A 26,198-nucleotide genomic window follows, 5' to 3' on the forward strand; every position below is an offset into this window, starting at 1 on the left:
GTTCATCGTTGATGCTCTTGCGACCGTCGCGACCGGTGGGGGTGACGTGCCCGGGCACATCAGGGGGGATAATGCTGTTAGTAAGGAGCGCGCTCTTCAGAAAATTCCTTTGGCTATTAGACATCGGCGCGCCTATGCATTGTCGTATATGTTCAACGAACACGGCAGTCTCAATTTTATCACCGCATTTCTCGCATGAGATTCGGCTACCTGAACTAAAATCCCTAATCGGTTTCCCCATAGGAACCCCATTACCTTCCCGTTTTTGAACTCATGTTGCGCGCGCTCTAGCTCAAGAAGTTTCCTAACGGTAAAGACTTCTTCCTTTTCTCACGTGTCTGACGCCGCCTACCCCCGCTCTCCGTAATAGATCGCATTATGTGTTCTTTATAATGTGAATTTTTAACCATATGATTACTTAACTCTTTCAAGGAACTAAATGCTTGGTCGCAAACCTTACAAGTTAAAACTGCGCTGACGTGGCTACTGGTGCCTGTTGTGGGCGGTGCGGGATTGTTGGACCCCGAGTTGCTCGAGTTCGAGCCTTTAGTTTCATCAGAGGATTTCCAAGAAATTATCTGTTCTTGTGATATTATATTCGTGTAGTGCTGGGTTCGCTGCATATGACTCGTCATTTCTGCTAGCGAACGGAAGCTCTCAGCGCACACACATACATTTTAAAATTTGCCTAGTCTGCTCCGCACCTTTTCCTAACCAGACATCTTGACCACGGACTAGCTTCCTTGGTATCGGCATGTTCTCCTTAATAAGTAGATTCAAGTCACTCTGACTCGGCTTTGATGACCCGCTAGAAGAAGACGAATTGTGTGATGGAGTTGACGGAGAACTAGTAGGTGGGTGCAGCGATGGCGCCATATGTGTGCCACTCGTCGGAGGCATGGGACATTGACGCCGCAATGTTTCGCTTCCTTCATGTGAACCGTTAAATCTGGCGAGAGAATTGAAACTCTTTTTGCACCAAACGCATTGAGGACATCTCTTGTTTGATCAGCGCCTTTGTTAAGCCAGTGAGATTGCCAGGGCGGAGTGTCTGGCAGCCGAATTGGAAGCCAAGCCTGCGCCTAAAGCCGCACTCTGTACCGATCGAAAGAGCTCCTCGCCTCCGAGTCTGCTAAGCTCGCTCATTTTTTCTAGCGCTTTAGTCGCGTCGCTGGGTGTTGGTCCACCATGTTTTAACCTGCCATTCCATTCAGCCGGAATACCTCCTTTTGGCGACATGCTAGCAGCCGCCACAGCTGCCGCAAAATATGGCAAGTGCGGCGCTACTGGCGTGCTCCATGGAGACGGACTAGGTTTTAATTCTGATGATCTCGAACTCTTCCTGGTCGGTACAGGAGACGGTGAATCTTCTGGTCCCCGCTTACGAGTGCCAACAGATAGATCTAGAGGTCCATTTTCGGGCATCTTACTGAGATTAACAGCGTCGTCAGCATCTTCGTCATCGTGTGGCGAGTCGCTGCGTTTCGTGCTAAAGTCTAATACGGCGTCGACTCGTTCGGAGTCGGTCATGTCGTCTTGACAGGCGGACATGAGGAGGCGCTGTTGGGCGGCGGCAGCAGCCGCGGCTCCAAGGTACGCCGCCACTGCTGCCGAGTGGGAGGAAGGAGGGGCCGCGGGCAGGGCGGCCGTCAGCGCGGCCGAGAGGGGGAGGCCCGGCCCGCTGCGCCCGGAGTACACCGAGTCATTGGAGGGACACCGCGGCGCTCCCGACGACTCCCGCGACAGGCATCTCGGGCTCTCCCTGAGGACAAACAAATGATAACTTTAAATGATTGACGCGACGCACATCTATTCTCGGACAGAGGTGAAGACTGGTCCATTTGAATTTGAACGGTAAACACTGCGGCATTCCTTTTTTATGGTGTTTTATTATGTCTACGATGTTTTTTAGCTTTGAATATTAATTTATGAATACGAATTTATGAATACGAATTTATGACGCGAATAACGTTTGCACCTGCCTGTGCCTACGGTTTGTTTTAATTCGATCTCATAAACAATGACGGACACACTTTTGAAAATCTTATTGATATCGATGCTCTCTAGACACGTAGTCCCAAACAAATATTTAACTAAAATTCAATTCTATCAAAATTGTGATAAACTAATTGATAAATTTTAATCGATCAAAAATGACATAATTTATAGCAATCTGGTATCAATTTGACACACCTGGTGACACAAAACAACGTCGCATAAGATAAAAATCAGGCGAGAACCTTATCGATTTATGAGAATATAAATTTTATTATTCAGATATTTGCTAATAAAAAGCTAAAAAGGAAGAGCATTATAAATGAAGCTAAAATATTTCAACATCAAAGCGTCTTGACAAAACAAACAAGATTCGGTAACAAACAGAAGTTGGCGAACTTTTATATTTGTCTACAACTAAAATCACTGAAGCTTCAATCTGAGGAGTAATCTTGTAAGAATTGATTTTCGAAAATAATTATTATTAGGTTTCGAAGATTTCGTATTGTTACAAAATTTCATTCTCATTGGCAATGGCCAAATTAGTGTTTCAGAAAATACATATCAATATTTTTAATTTCAGTAAATACATAGCCAAAAATGCAAACAACTTGGCCCGCCATATATTTCGTTACTTATTATAATTGGCACGCGAAGGAAAAAGTTTCCCCATCCCTGAACTAAACCTTAGAAAAGTAGAAGTCAATCTTTCAAAAACATGTCCAGTATTATTTTATTTCAGAAATTAATTATTCCGGACAGCTTTATCAAATATGGAAACTATTATCCGATAGAGAAAAACTAGAGAATCTGAAAGCTCTGTGAAAGTTCTAAGTCATTGCTGGAGATCGCTCTAGCGAAATAACAGTTGAAATAGATAAATCGGAAAAATTGCAATTTCAACTATAAGGTGAAACATTGTTTAATGCAACGCTCAAACAGAAATGCAATAAACAAGAGCACAAATCCATACCTCACGTGGTCCGGTTCGACGATCATTTTGGACGTAATTTTTCAATCTTCCCTCAACGCGGCACGTCGAGAAACTCTTTGATCCATCAATTCACTTAGCAAACATATGACACTTGTGACAAGACAACTGTGGACTTCCCACTTCCCAAAAATAAAAGTAAACACGTCGCGAAAGACGCGGCGCGAGGCCGGCGGTCGGAAGGGAAGTGCGGAGCCTGCGGCGGCGGCGGCGGTCCCGCGTGGAATGAGGCGCCGCGTGATTTACGACCCGCCTGCAACTCCCCGCCCCGCCCGCCCCTCGCCAGAGCGAGACCCACGCCCACACAAACCGGAAAATCAACGAGAAAGAGCAAGACAGATAGCTGTTCCTATCGAGGGGTGGCGCTGCGTAATGCAAGCGTGCGTGCGATGCGCGAGGTGGCCATGCAGTGACGGCCGATCGGACCGATGACAGCTCTGACAGCGAAGCCACTCTGACTCACTGTAGAGATACGTCCAGCGTACTAAACTAGATGATCCTTGACAACTAATCGGCCGGATTCTAATAACCCTGTGCCACACATCACTTTACCAAATACGGTGTCCGTTTTGATAAAGTCTCAGGGGCTTAGTGGATTACCGGCCGGGTTGACGGCGTTGACAAGGAAATGGCGCGTTAACAAAACGAGACGAGTCCTTTTAACACACCGGGACAGACAGGGGACGACGGATTTACGTGTATCATGAACAGATTTCCTGCTCTGACAAAGGAAAATAATGTCGGATTTTATTTAGAGCGGAAGAAAATGTGATGGGTGTAAATGTTAGGCTCGTACCTACCAAGATTCTGGTTACAAGTACCTAGGTAACTATCACATTATCCACGCAAACAGAGGGGCAACTTAAGAAATCAAAACAAAACTATAATAAAACAGATCCGTTAAAAGCCAAACAACGCTAAATCATATTTACCAACTTCGCAGGAACTACCATCACGAATACGAATTAAAATCGACTCACGAACATTTCAAACGAAATCGCCAGCTGTTTATAGCTTCCTATAATCGTTAGTCGGGTGCGGGTCAATCAATCACTCGTCTTTATGTGACAGGTATCGTCGTCCCCTTTGCACCCGTTCGGAAAAAGAGACGGAGCACCAAGGAGCTGTTTTGGCAATGATAGTTTTCATGACTAGCCCAAAAGTTGAGTAGGGGATTACATGCAAATAAATCGTCAATGTAGACGACTGTTGACGATTTATAGGCGTTAACGTTCTGCGAAATGGTGAGTCAGAGGCATTAAATGAAGTCTATCGACGTAAAATGGATTTTTATGGTTGCTTTCATATACAAAGTACCTATTGGAGTGCATCAAAATTGAAAGGAAACAACTTTTAATAATGATCCGCCATTCAATTAGATTTATTATTTTATAGGGTGAAGCTTAAACCTGTTCTGTATGAGTTGATGAATTAGAATTAAGTAGTTTTAACAAGATTGTACTGGAATTCGCACAATTTTAATGATCACCTATATTCAAAGTGTAATGTAATGTCACTTTGCTGAATCAATTAACTTAGTTGATATAAAGGTAGGTACTTTCAATGTCACAGAACAATTAGCATGTAAATGTTAATTAAACTTACACCTCTGATACAGTAACTATCATCAAATTAACTTAAAAATGGCACTTTTGTTTACACACGTATTATTTTCGCGAGTTGTCAGTGCCATCTTCCTGTAAACTATCTACATATAAAAGATTTCGAAACTCGAGACTTAAGTTACAAATCGATTTTATGTCTTCAAATTAGGTTTCATTTAAATTCAATCCTGCTAAACCTTACCATATGCGTCAGGTCTCAAAACGTAATCATGCATTCAGTTACCGATGCCTGGTGAAATTGGACCGGAGGTAAGGTTAGTTTTGCATCGTGCGGGCGCTTATAGGGGACACCTGACACGGCATGAATAATTTTGCAGTAACATACTGAATTTTTAAAACGGCACAGATGTCTTTGAAGCAATAAAAGCGGCGAATGCTAATCTATTTAACATTGTTTAGCCTGCATGACGGCTGGATGATAAAATCGGGTATAGAAATGCGACACATGTCGAGGCGAGGAGTATAATCTAGTTGCCAAGGATCGAGAAAATATAAGTACACCCATTGAAATATTTCATACTTAATAAAATGCAAGACGACCAAGACGTTATACAAATAAGAAGCTGACTGGATAACATTTTAGAGCACAGCCCAAACTAAGCTACTATGTAGGTAATACTAGAAGCTTGAAATCTGGCACAAGGCTTTCCGTATATTATGAAGGCAAGCACTAAGAAGGGGTCAAGGGACAGAATCAGAGAATTCTTCTATGAAGTTGAAGCTACGGGTTTAAGCGTGTAGAATATATTAGGTATTTAAGATTGTTATTTTTTGCGTGTTTTTTTGTGTTTGGAAAATTTCTAGAAGTACAAAGGATGTGGTAAGGATTCGCTTCCTTCTTGCTGAGAGCTTACGTTTAACTGCCTATATAATTTCGATGGCAGCAAAGTAGATACAGACATCTACATTTTTTCAAAAATGCTTTTTTTACAAAAAATACTTATATCAACCATATCTACAAGTCTGTTAAAAAAATATTTCAAATTTCAAAATAATGAAGAAAATTTGGCACGTAAAAGAGAACATCTACACGAGCTTTTGAAAAAACATCGCCGTAGAAACAGACATTTGAATTTACCCGCTTTTACGTCGGAGCTTTGACAGGATGCTTGACACGTCAATGAAGTCATCAGTCACCTGTCACATTCGGATTTGACAAATTTTAAGAAAACAATGCAAGATACCTATGAAAATGAGTACCTGTGACACAATCATGTTATATTATAGTGTTAATTGTTGAAATATTAGCGCTGGTAATGAGATCGTAACCGTAGTAAATTAATTTTGTTTTGCGGTTACGGCCCGACGTAAACACGGACAAATGCCACTTTTAATGCCGTTTATTTCTTATTTCTATGAGCAAATGTTTTGTTTTTTCTTAAAATATTTAAACAAATAGATATATTATTAACATAATGAATTTATGTAGTCCTAAACTACTCAAGTTTCTATTGCTTGCAGCTTACCGCTTTTTTGAAACGACATGCCTGAACAGAGGCTGTATTGCCTAAGGTTTCTGGCGCTCGCTATCGCAATCAAATGACAGTTTTAGTATGTGAAATCTGTCATTTGATTGCGATCGCGAGCTTCAGAAATATTAGGCAATAGGGCCTCAGATCTTGACTGATGATGACGAGCAATCTGTTTTTTCCTAATAGGTAGAAGTAGTAACATAGCGATTCTATTATTGATTATCAGTCAATAGCAGTCCATCGCTGGACAAAGGCGTGCCCTACAGAGCGCCGTTGCGCCCTGTCTTCAGCTAGAATCTAGCCGCTAGATACATCCAGCTTCTACCAGCAGCTTTTCGCAGATCGTCCCTCTACTTGGCCGGAGGGCGTCTTAAACTACGTTTGCCGAGACGCGGTCTCCACTCAAGAAGTCCAGCGGTTGTCGGTTCTTCACCTGATATGACCAGCCCACTGTCACTTCAACTTGCTATAATTCTCTGAGCTAAGTTCGATAACCTTAGTTCTGTGTCGGATAGTCTCGTTGCGGATTTTATCCTTCAGAGAAACTCCAAACATAGCTCGTTCCATAGCCCGCTGAGCTACCTTGAACTGGTGGATTAGCCGTACCATGAGTATCCACGTTCAGGTCAATATGTCATGACGTGTAGGATGAACTGGTTAAAAATTTCGTGTTCAGACATTGCGGTATAAGTGACGAGAAAACTCGACGTAATTTTCCGAATGCTGCCCAGCCCAGCTGAATTCCCCTCTTGGCCTTCTTCTCATCTCAAAGTTGTTTCTACCTAACTGAAAAATCTGGCCGAGGTATATGTATCTATGTACTCCGAAACAAATTCAAGAAGATTTTCACTAACGATGATGGGCCTTTGATCAATGTGGCCATTGATGATAATTTTGGACTTATTCACATTCATTAAAGCATTATATTGTTTACTTTATACTATTAAGATTACAGTACACACTGTTTTTTTCTACAATTTATATTGTTATATATTATATATATTTTTTGTAATTTCATTATTTGTACTTTGTACCTACACTGTTCATTTATTTAATAGTAATTTAATTACGTTCTAATGTAAAACTTTAAAATATTTTTTTACTACGAAAAAAACATTAAAATAACAAAAAAAACAAATGTAATGTTTTATTTTTATTTAGGGTTCCTAGCTTTTTTTGTCCTTTTTTACGTCTTTTTTAATCGAAATAAATGAATTTATATGATAGACAGACATGAAGTTTAGTGGTAGATAACTCATTTAATAAAATGAATAAAATGATAAATGCAAAGTAAATAGAGACATCTGCAAAAAATATAAAAAAAAAGGGTGTATACTCGTTGCATGTCGTTTAGATTATATCTAAATACTCTTATAAGTTTAAATTACCACAACTTATTCGATATTTATAATGGAACAGGCGGTTTTTTCACTACAACGCATAAACGGATATCTGGCAGATGTCTTCCTCTACGTTTAAACTCTTTCAAAGTAAACAAATACATCTACATTTTTTCTGTAAAATAATGCTACAGCAAAAATATCTGTTAAACAATCACTAAAGAACATTATTTTAATGCATCATAGAAAATTTCATGTTAATCGGTCCATTAATTTCAAAGTTATCGATATTTTGTACTAAATACGGTCTCCTGTAAAATTGCAATTTTGTAGATGTCTTCTTTTACTTTGCTGCCATCGATTTAAGACTGGGTCATTAAATTACTCGCGATAAAAAAAATTGTTTGATAGCAAGTTAAGGTCAACGTACGGGTGCTCTTCACTGTCCCAATAGTTGGCATTTTCAATCTTATGTCAGTGTTATGTTATGCTGAAACTATCAAAATATCACAAAACATTTGCTTCACGTAAGAGCCTATTATTTCTTCATTAAGATAACATAGATTTCAATAAAGATTCGCTTGAAAATCTGCTGATAAAAAATCTTTTTAGATTTCATCTTTAACTTTCAAGAGCTAATAATTGATTGCTGTCAAGTTTTCCAACGACAAAACATTGAAAGTGATTCAAATTTGATGAATTGACTATCCGGACTTAGATATGATAAAGTTTCTGATAAAAGGGACAATCGGATGAATACACGGCTGAATTATCTTGGTAATTGATTATTATTATCGAGGAAAATTTATAATTACATCAGTCACAAAAAAGACGTGAAAATCAGGCAGATTAATCATTGGAATTTTCTACTCATGACGATGAAGTATTTCAGTTTGGTTCAAAGTCTTCAAAATACACCTAGAACTGTCGCAGCATTGTTTTTTTTTTCTTTTAGGTGATCCATGGCAACTGGATAGCCTAGTGATTGGAGAACCTGACTACTGAACTAAACAAGGGCAGATAATGCAAGAAATATGCAATTGGTTTCTTTTCGTCACCAGGTGTCACTTTTTTAGGGTTCCGGAGCCAAAATGGCAAAAACTTAACCCTTATAGTTTCGCCATGTCTGTCTGTCTGTCCGTCCGCGACTTTGCTCAGGGACTATCAATGCTAGAAAGCTGTAATTTTGCACGGATATAAAAGTAAACTATGCCGACAAAATGGTATGATCAAAATTTAAAAAAAAAATTTTTATAGGGTACCTCCCATAGACGTAAAGTGGGTGATTTTTTTTTCTCATCCAACCCTATAGTGTGGAGTATCGTTGGATAGATCTTTTAAAACCATTGGGGGTTTGATAAGATAATTTTTCGATTTAGTGCTTTGTTTGCCAAATATTCAACTTTAAAGTGCAAATTTTCATTAAAATCGAGCGTCCCTCCGCCCCCCCTCTAAAATCTAAACCGGTCGGTGGAAAAATTTGAAAAAATTCAGGATGGTAGTAAGTAAGTATATCAAACTTTCAAGGAAAACTATAACGGCTAAGTTTGCTTGAGAGATATTAGAAGTTTATGAGTAAATAGCAGCCTAAGGTATAAAATATACCTAAACTTGGAAGATTCCGTATAAAATACGAAATCCTTAGAAAATTATTACTTATTTTTTTCGTAATGGCTACAGAACCCTATTTTGGGCGTGTCCAACACGCTCTTGGCCGGTTTTTTTATTTCTTTTTAAACGAGTAAGTTTCCAAAGAAACTTTTGAGAATGTTTTCGGGAGCGAAAAGTTATCTCCTGACGTGTGTGTGTGTTATTTATTTATAAATTTTGATAATAATTAGGTATAAACAGTACGATTAATTTATGTAAAATAAATATACAATACAAGTTTTGCTATAAAAATGCAAAAATACAAAAACTAGTGTAAGTAGACCTTTGTACAAGAACAATTACTACGGCAGAAGAGGTCATTATAATATCTGAAGTTTATATCTATACTGCACTTCACAACAGAAAAAACATAATTAAGAATTTACTTATTAAGGGCAACTCATAGCCTAGCAACTAAAATCTTTAAAAATAAAGATTAGCTAGGAATATCATTTAACTAATTGTAAAATTGCTATGCAATAAACAGTTATAATTTTTTTTTTTACAAAAAAATTTGTTAAATAGGTACATTTTTTTATATAAAAAGTACGTTGGTATGCGTATCGAAGATTAATTTAGTATAAAAACAATATTCAAAAATAATTTATCAAGTTTATTTATGAATTCTACGCCCCTATATAGGTTTCCTCGCGATGCTTTTCTTCAAAGATAAATTCCAAGAAACTCGTTTTACCAACAGACAGAACGATAGACGCGGCTGAAGACGTATTATACTGAAGCTCGAAATATATATCCAATTGCAACTTTCTCCTACAATTTTAAAAATATTTTTCATCATTAAATAAAAAAATGATTTTTTTTTATAAAATACAAAAATCTGAAATTATAAAAAATAACACGGGGTGATTGGAACTCCCATTCACAGCTATGTGGGTTTCCACACTTTCCACTTAGCTACACACGGCTCTTACTAGAAGTCGTCGAATTTGTCAATCACAATCTGCTTCACAATACTGGTGCTGGAAATATTGTTAGCAACTTTCTCTTGAAATGTTCTCAAAGATTTAATGAGAATTTATGCAACTTATTTGTAAAATATCAATTATCAACTAAATAATTTTCATGTTGCAAGAATGTTTCCAGAACATTCTGGAGAATGTATCCACGTTTTGGGAATGTTCTGCAACTTGTACATTGCTAGGTACAGGTGAAGTCAAACATCAACATACTTAAGTGGATATTAATAACCACCAGACGATAGCAGATGGATTATCAGTCCAATTTACAATAACATACCTAATTTTCCGTATTTACAAGCTCTATCAAATAAATTTTCCTTGAAATGATCACAACTTTGATAAGATATTTTTTACAACTTGCCCAGAGCTGCCCATCAGATAAGTATTCTTAATCGCCACAAAATATCACACGCGATCCTATAAAAATAAACGCTTCAATTTACTCAGGTGTAGGTACGGTTGAATTCTTCTGTGTGACATAAATTAACTTCATTACATTTGTATTGTCTTCAAACTTGTGGGTACCTACTGTTTGATTTGTCATTCAAACAAAGAAAACTTTCCAGTTCTCGATCCGGATCAATAAATAGTAGATTGTACAACAAGAGCATAAAACGAGCCATTTTACCCAAGACGTTCATATAGCCACACAAGCCGGCACGGCGAGGGTGGATAGACACGTCGAGGGGAAAATGGGTTTAATGCTCGAGCTTTACACTCTGCTTTTCACTTAGATTGCGAGGAAATAAAATAGCAACAGTGGAAACAATTGTTCACTTTCTATGTACCATCAGCCTAATAAGTGGTCTATCAATTAAGGTGGTAGACCACATATTAGGCTGATGGTACATAACCTTTTATTTTTAGTACCTTTTATTTTTCATGCATTATTATAATAATTATATCTTTTTGTTTTATTGTTTTAGTTTGATTGATTTTTAAAATATGTAGAAACTCTTTTCTTTGTGGCTGCTGACACCTGATTATACTTTTTACTAATCTGTCATTTTTTAGTGTATGTAAACATCTTCTGTAATTTAGATGGTGCATGAATACATGCCATCCTATGTAAGATTAAACGTGATATCTTGACTTTAGTAACGCTAGAGACTTTGGTACTGATTAGCTCTACTTGATCTTAGACGAAGATTTTACTTTATGCACTAGTGCATAAAAAGTCATTTTATATCGCCTACATCCAGCATAAACATGAACTTTACGAGCATGAGAAGTGAAAATTCAATTTTGTAACTTTATTTTCATTTTCAAAATTCAGCAAAATCAAAATATATCCTTATCCTTATAATTTTATTATTACCAGCCTGTAACTAATTTAGGGGGTAGGTACCTATTCTCTGCCTTGCAAAAATATTACAAAAAAAAGCTAGTCTCGCATATCTCGCATATTTATCAATTTAACAGTTTCTTGTTGACATTTGCACTAAAATTCTAAAGCAAATAACCATTTTCTAAACAATGGACCCTCAGGGCAGAACTACAACTCTAGAATGTATGATTGATGAAGTCTCTTCACTGCACCTAATTGACAGTGATGGAAAAGCAGACGTACCAACCATGCCAACGTTAAATCTACATTTTGAAAAGTTTAAACTCACAACACCTGACTCTTATCCCGAAGGAGTAAAGTAATGTTTCCTGGAATCCACTGTTTGTGGAACAGCAAATGATTTTGTGATGACAATCGTACCTGCTGTTTCACCGGATACAGATAACGCTTTTTTTAATGTTTTGCTTAATTAAAATGTCGATGATTCTAGTGTGACAAAAATAAAAGGTTTTTTGTATGATGGTTATGTTTTAACTAAGGCGAAAGATTGGTTTAAATAGTATTAGTGTGCAAAATGCACTTTTTTACCTTTTCACAATTTACAAACACACACATACCTAGTGATTGAAAAACATGTAAACATTTTGTCCTTATGAAAAGTGGCTACTAAAGTAATGTATTTGATACATTTATACACACAATGTCTTAAGAAATACCTGTAGAAATACTAAAAATACCCTATACAATTTAAAGGATGCGACACTTTCAAAACAACATTTTGCAGGCAAAAATCTAAATAAATACGTAATTTAAAATGCTGTTTTTTTGACACCGTGGTCTGTGTCAATGTACGCTATATTATTTTACGAATTAGGTTTACCAATGAATCTTCCGAGTTGTTGGACGTTTGTTATCACGACTAATTTATGACTAATAATTTGGATGAATACTTGAATTAATAAATACGCCGCAACACCTGAGCTTGTCACAAACAAATTAATAAGTTTCTATTCAATTGATGCTTAATTTAACGACACTTATACAAACAAAGATGAAATATGTCAAGAAAGCATAATTAAATACAGACAAGTAACATAAAATACATCATTAGTATGTATTTTTTGTCATATTGTTTGTTTTTCTTTTTGATCGGACCAAATATTAACCACATTCAATTACACATAACACAGCCAATAACGACTCTTAAGTTTAATAGAATAAAGTAAATTTAAACTGTTTAGATAAATTTGATAGCTTTCAACATCTGTTCCAATAAGACAGTGAAAACACAATGGTACCTGACGTGCGATTTGATACGGCACTTCAAAACTATTTGATTAAACAAAATAAATGAATGTTTCGGAGAAAAATAATCTAGGCCTGAGCAGGGCCAAGAATGCTACGATATTTTGAAAGCATTATAAAAGAATGCGTGTCTTCAAGTTGGATATGAAATTAGTAAGCGTTTTTGTCCGTCACGATTTAAATGGGTCCCGACTGTTGAACTTTAAATTAGCTACTTAACAGAGTTCTAGACCACTAGACTTATTTTCTTCCTTTTAGTTTTGGCAGTCGGGTTTTTGATTTTTATAATTTAATATTTTAATTTACACTTTTTTGATATTTATGTGAAAACGGTAGATTAAAAGTATTATAACTTGTAAGTATATATTTAGAATGGGCTAATTATTAGCTTTCATTTGATACCCATATTGTTACAATACAATTTTTTTTTCATTCCTCCGCCATATTTTTATTCGTAGACGCCTTATTGAAATATTATATAATCTATGTCACTCCGACAGTTATGACGAATTCAATGATACCTCAATTGTTAAAATCTGTCCAGCCGTTTAGGCTGCAGCGAGGACCAAAGAAATGGACATACATACCCACATACATACTTACATACATACATACATATGCTCGAAAAACAGAACCCTCCTTCGTGCAGTCGGTTAAAAATGAAGAGATTTGAGTTATATCAAAAAGCTTCAATCAACGCCGTAATGATAGTGCAGTAATCAAGTTAGCTACAGCAAAATGACTTGTCATGTCTCTCGAATAATCGCATGATAAACTCCACGAAAGTCCGATATACAAATGGCTTGTTTTTTGACGAATTCATATTTTATTTATCTACTTAAAATCATCAATCGATCAATCTTAATTGAACTACCAAGGCCAAAAAACAATATTCTATAGCAATAGTGAAAGATTGAAGATTTTGAGGCATTTTGAGGACATGAATTGATGAAGTGTCATATTGTGAATTCAGATCATTTTTAGTGGCGATACATACAATATCTGTCACTATCCGTGGTTCATTCATTTCTAAGGCATGACCAGATCTGTAACGACCTTCTTAATAAGAAAATAATACTAAAGGTGATTGATATAGAGACTAAGATGAGGCTCAAGAAACATTGGATGCTAAAACGAGTGGACGAGAGTGGTACAGTTGACAACTGATCACGGGAAACAATAGGATCGTTACGACGGACATTAGTGAGTGATCTCAAGACCACCTGAATGGATACAATGAAATCGAGGACATAGCACAGTGTAAAGGTGTAGGTTACGTTGTGTATGTAGATGACATTGTTGACGTGTATTTTTCCATTTATCAATCAATCTAAGTGATAAGTTTTGAAATGATAATGATTTCGATTTGTAGTTAATGCTACGTGGGCGATTTGTTTATTAATTATTACAATCATGAGCTTCTTTAAAAATAAACTGTTCTTAAACCAAGGCAGGACGTAGTTGTGAATATTGCTAACATTTCAAATAATACAAATAAATTGGCATTCGACAGTTAATTGCATCATTTCAGAACGGCTGCAACTTTTTGATTGATTCCTATCTTTGTGTTTATTATTATCAGGACAAGGTTTTCATTAAGAATAATGACTACAAAAAAAATGTAGAAAATGTTTGAAAACTTGGACTAAAAGTGAAAAACTTGGGTTATTAATATAAAAAAGTGAGTGAAGACGGTTGCAAGATCTTCAAAAGCTTTGCATTGACTAAATTGACGTTCAGTTGGTTAATTTCTGTTATATTTTAATACACCCAAAAAACTGTTGCTTTGGTTGTTTTAATTGTCATTAGGTATTAACATTACATTATTGTTATAAAGGAAAGATTTGGTCTCATTTTCTTCATTAGTAGGTTACCTAAATTAATGCAAAGCTATTTTTAAAATTACATAACGTTTTGTCAGCGACATTAATCCTTTTTTACAATGCGCACTTATGTTCCCAATGTGCACTGGACTCACACGTGAGAACTGCTACCCAAGCCCTTTCATTCTGACAGGACGCCTGTACCGAGCAGTTTTGCCAGACACTTTGATGTAATTCCTTTGGCCAGACAGAAAAAAACATGCATTTTGCTCGCATATTTGTTTTTTTACAAGCTTTTATTTAACTTGCTCTGTTTGTTTATTTGTCAAATCTTGAAAACAAATAACTTGAAATTTGGCATAGGTACTTATCTAAATTGGTGACAATACAATAATCTGGTAGTGACATCATGGTGGTTCGGCCAAGATCGTCTCCGCAGGATGGAACTCCTCAACAGTTTACAGCATTGACTTGAAATTTGAAACGGAAATGTATGTATGCATGTAGTTTGGATGACAATGGAGGAACAGTCAATAAAAAGTACAGCCAGCTAAAAAAGATTGTTTTAAAAATGTCATTTTTAACAAAAACTTATTATGAATAAGACCATTTTAAATACCTAATAGTGCCAAGTGCTTAGACATGAATACTTAAGTACTTGTCTGAATCGTAAAATATCATTGAAAATGTGATAGGAAATTAATATTCCCATAAAACAATACAGCTATTTTCTTACCATTATTATGTATTGATTGATTAATATTCCGCTTGTTAACAAGGTAAAGTTGTTATTATAGATTAACTACATAAGTTATCTGTTTCTACAAAAAAAAAATACCAATTTTATCAAAAGACCTCGCGAGGAAGCTTAAAGTTACCCAGAGGGCTATGGAGAGGGCTATGCTCGGGATTTCTGTGCGGGATAGAATCAGAAATGATGATATCCGCAGTAGAACTAAGGTTACCGACATAGCCCGAAGAATTGCGAAACTGTAGTGGCAGTGGGCGGGTCAGGACTGATGGCCGATGTGGTCAGAAAGTTCTCGAATGACATCTGCGGATCGAGAGACGAGCTGTCGATAGGCCTCCAACAAGATGGAGCAACGACTGGTTAGGATCGCGGGATCGCGGTGGATGCGGAAAGCACAAGACCTGTCTAAGTGGAGAGCCTTGGGAGAAGCATATGTCCAACAGTCGACGTCTTTCGGCTGACATGATGATGAACAGTACAGTCGAACCATTTGATTCCTGACCCACCGTAAAACATTGTCACGGTAAGTGTCATAAGGTATCATAATGAGCATGAGAGCGGTACAACTTAGGGATCTTTAAGAACCAAGCCTATCAGTGTCTCAAAGGGCCGGCAACGCACCTGTGATACCTCCCACGTGCCTCCCTCCCTCGTGTTGACAGGTGTCCATGGGCGGCGGTGATTGCTTCCCATCTGGTGGCCGTATGCTCGGTTTCCCCCTCTTATATATAAAAAAGTAGGTACAGTAACAAAATTCTGTGTTTATGGATGACTTGATTGATGAACTGTACCTTTCAGCATTAGGGTCCTGAATCAGCGTGGCGGGTATACTGTGCTCGATGTCGGCGTCAGGGGCGGGGGAAGCACGGGAGGCGGGGGACGCGGACCGCGACGCGTCCTCCCGCTCTCCCCTCGGTTCCTTCACACCGCCGTCCGGGGATGTGGCTTCTTCTGAGGACAAGGAGAAGAACAATTAAGAACGGAATGAAGAAAAAGATTAATTTGGGGTTTGGTTGGTTCCATCAGTACCACCACCTAATTAGTCAGTACTCAGACGCGTAAGAATCAGAAAGGGTCAAAATTCATTCATGATAATAGAATATGATATTGCGGTCTACCGCTGTATGTTTCCTTCGGAATTTCCTGCCACGTGCAGTGAAATTCTGGGATCAACTTCTGTCAGCAGTATTTCGATACAACTGTGACAACTGGGCTTTAAGAAAATGGCTTATACTTTGTTTAAAGCCCGGCAACAAACAGTGACTCTCGTTGAGGGTGGGTGGTGATTCCCATCACATGACCCGCATGCTTATTTGCCTCCGTCTAAAATAAAAATATAAAACTAGTACTTTTAGTTCACCAGTGCCCATCGGCACCATAGGGATCAACAGCTGTAGAGAACCCCTTATAATAATAATAATACAGTTTCGTGAAAATCACTATGGAGATGTTTAATAGGTACACAGATATCCGTTAATTTTCTTTTTTTTTACATTCATTTGGCTCTATCTGATATTCGCCGTTGCCAGGCACTGAAATGAAAACCATTCTATCACTTCATGCGAAAAAAGTGATAAGTAATATTTGATGCCTCATGGAAAAAAACTAACCAAGGGCTACACTGACTAATAAATCATGATAAATACGACACAAATCATATTTAGGTTAAAATTAAATGGAAAACAAATACAACTACCGCTTTATTGCGAACTGACAGTATAATAATAAAAGTGTGGCGCGATATGTCACGATAAACATCGATTAATTAGGGCTCCGTAGTCATGCACGAAACGAACCATTACAATCTCTTGGGAACTCCTTTAATTCTACACTTGACATAAAATAGGGGGTCATAAAGCATCTATGACATCATAGGATTTAGCCAAACAAACCAATGATGACAAAGATTTTGCTTTATCAACATCAATATATAAACCCGTGACCCGTGTGGTGTCGGGTTAGAGTTACACCTCTCCATTTCTTCCGTGGATGTCGTAAGAGGCGACTGTGGATATAGATTAAGGTATACCGTAGGCGACTGGGTAGCAACCTGTCACTATTGTACCGTTCTTGTCAAACTTAAAACTTAAAATTGCTAAAAGTGGCTCCGAAGCGGTACCGTTTCGTGTGCTCTGCCTACTCTATTTGGGAATAAAGGCGTGATGTTTGTGTGTGTGTGTGTGTGTTTATATATAAAAAGACCTGTCATTGCATTTGAGTGCTTAACGATGACAATTAGAACCCATATGCAGGGTTCCAAATGTTCGTTTATCCTATAATATTATAATACGTACATACAAATATTGTATCCAACTATGATATATTAAAGTAATTGACAAGGACCTTGTCACTTGAATTAAGAATTTTCAGTACAACTAGATAACGTCTAAGATAGATGGACCGACCCTGGTCAAAGTGGCGGGAAGGTGCTGGATGAGGAGAGCACTAGACTGAGATGAGTGGCGAGCAATGCAGGATGCCTACGCTCAGCATTGGGTGGCTATGGGCTGAAGAAGATGATATGTTAAAGTAATTGACAAGGACCTTGTCACTTGAATTAAGAATTTTCAGTCACAACTAAATAATCTGTTTAAGATAGCCTCATGGGCCACCATTTTCACCACCTGTCTTACCTACTCTAGGTACATACCTGAATACGGCAGCATATGCTTGCTAACGCGTGCATTGATTAAGCAGTAGGGTAGGCGGCGCTAGTGCTGGTGGCGTGCTACTATGGCACAACGTACCAACTGCCTACGCCTACCCTAGAATTGACTCCATGCACGTCAATTTGGCCGCGAAATTGGCCGCAGAATTAGCGAATAAGATGGTACGGATTCAGCCGGACTTTGTACACCCATAAAAGGGAGTCTAAATTCTTCTATTAAACTGTATGGAACCCAAATCGGCGAAATTACATTAAAACCGGGCCATCACTGCGACAAAGTGTTACGCAAACATGGTGATTAATGATTGATTGATTGCGTTAGTCATCGGATCAATTATTCAGTCGCTCTTATCACTGACATAATTCCGACTGATAAATCGATTGATAACGTTGTCTCGTTTGGAATTAGACATTGCCAGTACCGGGTTTGATAAGGGCAATAACTGATGTACTGACGGCCGTAGGGTCGGATAAGCTACCGCAGGGTAGGTAGAATAGGGTAGACTGAAATTAGTTCTTATGTCGACTTAAAATTTGTTAAAAATATTCCATGACGGTCATAAAAAAGAATTATTTACCGAAATCGCCATGGCATTTTTATTCTTGTGCGGAAACTAATTTTAACAAAACATAGGTACCCAACTTTATACAAGGCATTACTAAAGATACCTTCTAAATGAGGAAATTAAAAACTATAAATTTTCACAACCTTTGGTGATTATTCATACCAAACACAATCCACTCAACTTCCAAACCCTAGTGCATCCGCACCCTTGATAATGTGGCCTTAGGGCTTTACCAAAACACAATACAAGGAACGACGGGCAAAGCCTTTTTGTAATACATTACGTGGTTGCCAATTCACCGCTGAACCAGCGACCGTGTCGACCGAGAATTGAACAGCGAATTTACTTGCCAGTCGCGTGCAACCGTGGTTGGGCACACAGTCAGTACCAGATACCTTTGATCACGATGCGCCGCGGGCGCATCACCGATTGACAGCTTGCGTTTTAATCAATTAATGGAGTTTCTCAGCCCAGTGGGCAGTGAAACAAACGGACCACACCGGCCAAAGGTTTTTGGGTGTCCGGTTTCAGTTTTTTTATGCGAATCCGTGAGCGATTGGGGCGGACGACAGTTGCGATATTGCATATTTGTGATTTGATATCTAAAAGAATAATCGCCTTTTATACACTTTATTTTTTTTAGCAATACAAGTAGACAACGCTTTATAAAAATAAATGAACGGTACTCTTATTCTCATCATCATCATTATCATCAGCCTTCAGCAGCCCACCTGGACATAGGCCTCTTCCATCGCGCGCCACATGTCTTCAGCCGGTCGCCCGTCCACCGTGCCTCAGGACGCCCTACACTACGTTTTCCCGTCCGTGGTCTCCAAGGTCGCTCAGTGAGCTATGGAGAGAGCAATGGTAGGGGTTTCTTTGAAGGATAAAATCCGAAATTACATTATCCGACAAAGAACAAAAGTTACCGACGTTGTTTTTCAAAAAATTAGCTCGCTGAAGTGGCGTTGGGCTGGCCACGTCTGTCGCAGGAGAGATGAACGGTGAAACAGACGAGTCTTCGAATCCTCATACTGTGCGTATTCATTAACCACGTTAAGTTTAATGTTATAAAAATACGCAATTTTTGTTTAAGCTCCCAACCAAGTAAAGTTCTCATCGACCGTGTATCACTATCATCTAATTTCAACCTAAGAATCGAATCGACTATCTCTAAAAGAAAGTTCGAACAACTGATTCGTTACAATCATTGGTTAAAAATGACTCGGCATAATGACAGAACAATGACGAAAGCCAACGCGTGAAATCGTCGTCACGACAAAAAGTAAACCTTTTATTCACCGGATGAAGTTATCAGAACGCATCGAAAAAGAGAGAGATTATGAGCATGGAAATTAACAAGAAAAAGTTCAACTTGACTGGAGAACCGTTTATTGTAGGTACGAGTACTAAACCAGAGAGAGATAGATAGAAAAATATGCATGTCGAAGTGGCAATAGGCGTGCCACATCGCTCGAAGAACAGATAACCGTTGGGGGAGAAAAGTCCTCATTTGGTGATCACGAATAGAAAGACGAAGCGTTGGCAGTCCTCTCACTAGATGGACTGACGTGAAAATTTCGGGCAACCGGTGTATGCAAGTGACGAGTAGTCGTTTATTGTGGCATTCTAGGGGGAGGCCACTGTTCAGCAGTGGACATCTTCCGGCTGATGATGATGATGATGACTAAACCAGAGAGCTAAGTCCTCGGTCTCATCTGAACTTATTATCAAGAGATGTAGAGGTTAGCTAGCCTGTTTTAAATAAATAAAAACAAACTATTTAGTCCATATTGTACGATTTTACTTAATTATATTTTATTGAACTAGAACACATTGATAGGTATCTAACAGATTTGCAGAACAAAGATTTATTCAGATTCTACACTCATCTAAACATATTTTTTATCTCTAAATTTTGAACATTTCGATATTATATTATTGCTGAATCAAAACATCAAATATGTCTAGGGATAAAGAGTATCCTAAGACTTTATTAATGTGTGTAGTAACATAAGTATTTTGAACATCGTCTCTATCTTTTTATCGCTTTAATCAAACCCACAGTCTTCATTGCTAAGCCACGTTGACGATCAATGATCAACGACCACCCCGTTGATAGCGGTTGTCATGGTTATCGGTTATCAGATCATCAATCATCAGATGGGCGATAACAGCAAAGCTTTGATAAGAGCTTTCGCAAGTCTTTGTGTGTTTAGTTTTTTTGTTGGTAGCAAATTTACAAAAATGCAGCTGACACTTTTTTTAACGTTATGCTCAAATGTCATATCTGTCAACTTGATTTGCCCTAGATTATTTTAACAGAAGGGATGTTTCTATGCTTCTTGTCATTTGTTTTGTTACTTAGAAATGTGGTACTCTCACTCATTTCCAATCAATCAATAAAGCTCATTGTGATCTTAAATACGTCCTCTCACCTTATCATGTCTTCTTTTGTACTACTTTTAATTATGTTTAAAACAGTAAAAGCTAAATTTACTTCAGACCTGCAAGAAAAATCGTGCAAGTTGCGTTATGTTGCGAGGCCGTCAACATAACAAGTTTGTAGTGGTCATTCAAATATCGACAAATGGCCGTTTGGGACCGAAAATTTCTCGAGTGGAGACCGCGGATCGGCAAGCGCATCTTAGGACGTCCACCAACGAGATGGACGGATGACCTGGTTAAAGCCGCGGGTTCACTGTGGATGAAGGCCGCTGCCAACCGAAGCGACTGGAGATCTATTGAGGGAGGCCTATATTCAACAGTGGACGTCCTACGGCTGAGATGATGATAATGATGATTGAAACACTGCTATGCAATGCACTTACACAATTTTTCTTGCAGGGCCCTGTTTCTAGAAGCATATCAGTCTAATAATATTAGCGCTTTGTTCCATTGTGACATTCAATTTACGAGACAAAACATTAATATTATTAGACTTATAAACTTTGGGGTTTAAACTGGGTTTTAGGACAAATGTATCAAGTATGTAATTATTACCTATTATAAAGAAAAAAATAAAATTCCCTTACCCACTAACATAAAGACATCTACCAAAAGCAAAATAACAGTCAAAACTTTTTTATTCTGTCCTATTTTTGTCAAAAACCGGCCAAGCCAACGTCAAAGATTAAGATAACCAGGCGCTTGCGCTGCCAGAGCTGCGCGCACGCAGACAGCACAATGCGTGTGCGTTGTACAACTGTCGGCTGTCATGACAGTGTCCACAGTAAAAACCATGTATTTTCAAGTTTCTGAAGGCTTTGAATGTATTGATTGAGCAATGTTTTTCTTATTAGCTGTTACCAATGATCTCTATAATTTCCTTCATTTGTACAGTACAGTCAAGGAAAATCATTGAGGAAGAGCTACTTTTGTTCTACAACTTTAAAAAAAATATGATCACTGTTATTTTTATTTTTTTCATACAGATTAAATGCAATATTCAATTTATGCAATACACATAGGTACAATATAAAGTTGACGGAACATTGATAAATGTTTGTCTTTGAGATGTCAAACTGAATGTCAAAAATTATTTCAGCGGGCGGGCCCCTACCAAGAGTTAGTGATAACACCGCCATGTCCGATACACTGATTTATCTATTATAATTTTGAGGATCAATAAATTACCTAAATTCAAGTTATTTGAAGATGTAAATAAACAAAAGTAGCTTAGTTATGCGAGTAGAATCGACTCTTGAATTTAAAGTAAAATATATTATTTAATAAATATATAATTAAATAATTTATTTATTAAAGCCCCTGGACAGAGACACCACTTTGCCCGCTATCTTTTTTGAAATTTTGCTCGCGATTAATGTTGAATTTGCAAGTCGAGCTCTGAACCCACGACCTCCACGTCAGCAAGCAAGTGCTACAACAAAGTTTCCACACTATAAACATACTTATCACTCGCAATATCGACTGCCTATTCGTGCCTATCCAGAGCTATCGCCCACTTCAGGGTATCGGGCACACAGGCGCCGCGGACAACGCGGTATCTGACATTTTACGAGCGAGCGGACTCGGCCAATTACGCCGATACCCGGTTATTGATGTTGAGGCTTTTTGGTTGAGCATCTAACGCTAGATGCACACGGTGTGGCCTACAGATTTGACCGAATTTATTCGGCGAAATGTCTCATCCTACTTGCGATTTAGCCGCATGAATTTAGAACCGCTCATAAAATTCAAAATTAAAAAAAAAACTAGTTTATTAATCGAAGAAGTCAACTTAAACGATTAGTAGATTACACTGGGAACCAAAATTCACCGAAAATTATATATATTTTTTTTTTTATTCGACTGGATGGCAAACGAACAAGTGGGTCTCCTGATGGTAAGAGATCACCACCGCCCATAAACATCTGCAACACCAGGGGTATTGCAGATGCGTTGCCAACCTAGAGGCCTAAGATGGGATAGCTCAAGTGCTAGTAATTTAACCGGCTGTCTTACTCTCCACGCCGAAACACAACAGTGCAAGCACTGCTGCTTCACGGCAGGATTAGCGAGCAAGACCAGTATTATTTTTAAACTTTATATATTGTAAAATATTCACAAATAAATCGTTTAGTAGGTACAATAATAATCGTTTACGAAAGAATCTATTGTTACCGTAATGTCACATCTCTAGCTTTAAGTCTAAGCCGGCAGGCCATGCCCTCCGTAAGTTTACATAAGTTACTGCTAACGGAGTACGTTAGGACTTTTTAGGCTTGCAATACTTATAAATGCGTATACCTTGTTTTTTTTAAACTGCCTCTTCTCCAACTGGTTCATTCCACCTGCCCCTTTTAACCGTCAACATTTAAAAATCCAAGTACAAATTCGACGGCCCGTCACCAATTAGTCTTCGGCGATTTATGTCGTCCTACGGCGTTGCGTGCCCCGCCCCGATACATTCTCGGCCATTCGACTGATTGAGATCGATCCGTGAGTTGTACCAATTTAATTATTTAATTACTTTTCGATTTTCGGCGATAACGTTTTCGGCGATTAATTAGCGCTGAAGTTCTGTTCTACATTATACGTATTACGTAAGAAGTAATTTCTTATAATTTTGTTATTTAATGCTTCCTTTTTTATGCGCGTAACAATAATTATTGTTGGTAACATTATATTATATGCGTTTTCGTGACTGCATAAAGCATTTGTGGTAAATTTGCAGTTAATACGTAATATGCAAATATTTTCTATTTATTCAAATATATCTTTATTATTTGTCAAGCCAAGTTTCGGAAGATTTTATTTTAATATCTTAAAATAATACGAAGATATTGTATATCAGTAAAGTGTCTCTATGTTGATTTTGTATGCCGATAGACGTCGCTGTACTAAAAGTTATAACATCCTGAATCGCACTGGCGAGATTTTTCCTGGCTACTATACCAAAATAGGGTTTCAAATTTATATACATTGACATCAACTTTAGCCGAAATCTGTTTGTTTGATTCACATCAAAGGCAGTGGTTGTACATATATTGACATTTCAATGACTTGAAATTTGGTACGTTTGATAAAATTACAAGGAAACAGTCAGCAAAATTTGCTATATTTTTTTTTGCGGATATTTATTTCAGACTAAGCTTAGATTCTAAGCAGATAAAATAGACAAACATACTAACAGATACAAACATCGAAACGCCCAGTGTACCATTTAAAACCAATCATGCAACAAACGATTCATTTCTTAATAAATATTCAAAAGGCGGACTTATCGCCCTCGGCGCTCGATGATATTGTTAAATCTCCCATTGTTTAGCGAGCAACAAGTGATCATTTGTTGCCGTCACGATGCTGAGTGCGGTGCGATTCTAGCGTACAGTCAGCTATCTATTAGGGTTGATGGAATTATCGATCAAAATAATGTTAACAGCAAATACCGGCTTGTGAATGAAAATAATAAAACTAAAGTTTTTTTGCCTTTGGCAATGAGTTTAAACCTTGATTTTTTTATAAGTATAATAATTACTAGAATTAATAACTATTAGATACATATTAAAAATAAGCAATAAAACATAACTATGGCTAAAAAAGTAAAAACTATTTTTTTATATTTATTTCAGAACATCTTATCATAAAACGCATATTACATGAAATTTCATTAAAAACTACAAAAAGTTAGATTACAATTACCATAAAATGAAAATAGAAAAAATCCAAATTCATAAAATAACAATATTTTTTTCGATTTAATCAATTTATTTTTACCAAGAGTATTCCACGCTTAAAATTTGGTAAAATGTTCTTATAATGAGATAAATAAATTTCGGCCCAGGGCAGTTTTTACCATGGTCGGTCTGGTCAGACCCTTAAAAAAACTGCCAACATAATATTTTAAAAGGTACGACGGATTTATATTAAACTAAGTGCAATGAACGCAATTTAAAATTGTATATAGCTTTATGCGTCAAAATAACAGTAGTGTAGTACCATAACAATTATTGAGTTCCATTCATATCAAAGCGATAAAATTATAGAAAAGCTTTTAATTTAATAAAACGGCATTTGCAGTTAAAAATAGGACTTTTATGCCTTATTACCTTCCAAGTACCAAATTGATATAAAAATTACCAGAGCAATTTACATTTAAAAACTAATTAATGAGTATTTATTTCTTCCTGCAATAAAAAAAGGACAAGTGCACGTCAAACTTATGCGGTGAGGGTTCCATATACTTTATCAGAAGTTATGCTCCGTGGAGTTTTCTCCACGATTACTTTAAATACTACAGACATATAAGTTTCCATGTAAACTATAATTAAAGAACTATTTTATATACTTACAATTAATAGGCCTCGTAGTAAGAAAATAAGGACGGTGGTGTTTTTTTTTACTTTTGATGGATTTTCTAAACTAACTTCAAAACAATTTCTCTTAAAAAATTATTGAAAGACAGTCACATGATATTTTACTCTGAAACATGGCGTATTTGTTTAAAATTCTTTTATTTACGTTACACGTCCGTCTTTGGATCACCGACTTACGTATGCGTACCAATTTTCAACTAAATTAGTTCAGTAGTTTCGAGTTTCATTTATTTATCCTTCTGCGATACTGTATCCTAAAAAAAAAATCAGTACTTATGCATGTTGTCACGATCGTGCGTAAGAGTCGTACAAAAACTCGATGACAGCCCAATTTATATTAATAAATCAATCGATAATGGACACAATTCTTGATGTACTCCTCTTGGAACCATACTATTTTTTTTAAGAAACTTTTTTATAGTTGGTAAGGAAACTATTTGATACGAGAGTTTTTAGACAAGATCTTTGTCTGTCAAAGGTTTGTTTGTCTGACAATTAATAATTGCCTGAATTAAAAAAAAATGGTTTTATTTTAAGACACCAAACCAATACAGATGCCAGACGGAAATACGAGTAATTGATTTTGAGATTTCAGCTAAATTAGGAACCTTCTTTTTTTATCTTTCGCAGTTTTCAGGGATAATTAATACCACCATATTACCTGGGCACAAGAAGATTATGCAATATGGTCGAAACATCAGAGTAATTTGAACAATATATCACCGTGTTTAAATAATTTTTCCGAGTTTTACTGCTTTTTTAAATGATGGTGCGCTTAAGGTAAACTGCATTCAATAAAGACAAGTAAAGGATAAAGTATCTTTATTAAGTTCAATCTCATAAAATTTTACTGTTAGTCTATTACCCAGTTTCATAAAACAGCCATAACTACCCTGTACTACGAAGTGCAAAATTCGAACTTCGTA

The 26,198-nt window shown here is 37.2% G+C and overlaps 1 pseudogene; it reads right to left on the minus strand.

Moving 5' to 3' along the window:
* Nucleotide 1: 1 nt before the first annotated feature.
* The window catches only part of LOC141427701 (protein tiptop-like), a 360,719-nt pseudogene continuing 334,522 nt past the window's right edge, over nucleotides 2–26,198 (minus strand).

This window comes from Choristoneura fumiferana, chromosome 5 (genome assembly GCF_025370935.1).
Source record: "Choristoneura fumiferana chromosome 5, NRCan_CFum_1, whole genome shotgun sequence".
NCBI classification, from domain to species: Eukaryota; Metazoa; Arthropoda; class Insecta; order Lepidoptera; family Tortricidae; genus Choristoneura; species Choristoneura fumiferana.